Raw genomic sequence first — 2172 nt, forward strand, 5'->3', positions numbered from 1 at the left:
ACATAAGTTTGTTACTACCACTTTTTCGTACGTAAAGAATATAAACAGAAAATAAAAAAAATCCGTCCATCATTCGGCTTCGACATATTTGGCTCATCGGTCGCATGTCTTGCACATAGGAATGGCCCGGCCCTCCGCCCCAGTGCAATTGAGTATTCTCCTGCAGGGGCCGCCCATGGTCATTATGCGATAAAGAATTCTGTCACGGAAAAAATATATTCATGTGGTCTCGAACCCGAGACCTCAACCACCATTTAGAAGGTTGCAACCAATTGAGTTGGGCCATCTATTAATAAAAAAATGAATGCTCTGTGTGGGACTGTAATGTGCAACGAAAATAACGCAACCAGGAAGGTGAGAGGCGCTATGTAAGCGTCGAGTTGCATGCAACGAATTAGGCCATTCAACACACGGGCATACCAATTAATTCTTCCGTTGTAACACACGGGCATATGTGCTAGTACATACATACACAACATACATACATACATACATACATACATACATACATACATACTACCGTACAAGTAGCCTAAGATTTGGGCAATGAACTCATGAGGACGGAGCTCACGTACAACCACTGGTGTGAGTTGACAGCAGTGGAGTTGAGCGTTCCAATTAGCATGCTTACTTAACAAACTTCGTCTTTGACCCCAGCCAGGAAAATGGATTGACACCAGCCCAGCCGACAGAAAAGCTGTACCACAAGCCCAGACGGCAGTTTGGGACACCTAGGTGCCCAGGCTCCTTGCCTTTCCACCGTTCGATTGCATTTAAATGTGTGCTATTGCAACGGATATCTGTATTAATGCATTAATCGCTAATTGGATACCATAAATAAGGCTCATGCACATCATGCATGGGAACAATTGAAAAAGGAAAGAGAATAACATGCATGGCGACGTTGCATATTTGGAGTCATTAATAGAAATAGGAGAGAGAAATCAGAAATAAATGCCTCATGATTTGTATACATTCATGTTCTTAGGTATATGGAATTTTTTTTCCGTGCGTGTATTAATAGGAGGTATATGGTACCGTTATGTGGGACATATTTTTTCAACACTATCTAATTTAAACAAAATGGTAGTGATGTGTTTAAGGAGAATAATTCATAGTTCACATATTAGACCAAATATCTCATGCATATCCATAAATTTCACATACCCACAGTTGTCTCGTGGCTGAAACATTTCCGCTTTTATTATCAGATACCTATTAGAAAACTATCGTATAAAAATGCAATGCGTTTTTTTGTCACTTTAGAAAAGCATTCCAAGGAATCGAATACCCACAAATATTTTAAAATATTGTGGGTATGTCATATCCAATGCATTTTACATTATAAAAGTAAATAAGTGTGACATATTTAAAATATATAAAGAACAGTTGCCATATTTAAAATATATAAAAAATGATATAACAAGAAAACTAGCAAAACTATCGACATGCCTAGAAATTATTAAACAACACAATAAATAAAAAATGATACGACCATCAGTTCTTTCTACACAGTAGAGAGTATGTGATACGTACGATGAATATATCATACAAAAATGGCTATCTAGTAATTAGGATATAACGTCCATATTTTTGCGGGAATAGAATATAACATCCATACAAAAACTTGCGACTCAATGTAAATATTTTAAGAATTGAAGGTATCATATACCCACATATGTTTAAGACATTTAAGAAAATTACAGGTATTATATACCCACAGTATGAGACCAGACGTATGTAGGTATTTTTTTCATCGAGCCCAACATTATGTATATCTCCATCAGTTCTTCATAGATAGTGGAGAGTATGTCACACCTACGTATATCCTTTGAGCCCAATGTACCATGTATCTCCATCAGTTCTCCATACGTATGCCCTTTGATTTTGTATATTTCTTTGGTATATCATTTCCATCTACCGTACCTTGGTTATATCAAGCATGTCGTCTCTATTAAGGTATATATTTTTATTTTGGACAGAATCAAAGGACGATCATGCATGCAAGGGAAGTTATGGATGGATGTATTGTTTGGAAACAAATGCATGCGTGCTAGTATCACATATGGAAAATCTTGCATGCAAAATTTAATGAGTTTGAATCCGCGAGGCATTAATGAAAAACCAGCTAGGTGCCCAGGCACCTAGGTGTCCCAAACATTATATATACAT

The sequence above is a fragment of the Triticum aestivum genome, chromosome 2D (assembly GCF_018294505.1).
Source record: "Triticum aestivum cultivar Chinese Spring chromosome 2D, IWGSC CS RefSeq v2.1, whole genome shotgun sequence".
In the NCBI taxonomy this organism is placed as follows: domain Eukaryota; kingdom Viridiplantae; phylum Streptophyta; class Magnoliopsida; order Poales; family Poaceae; genus Triticum; species Triticum aestivum.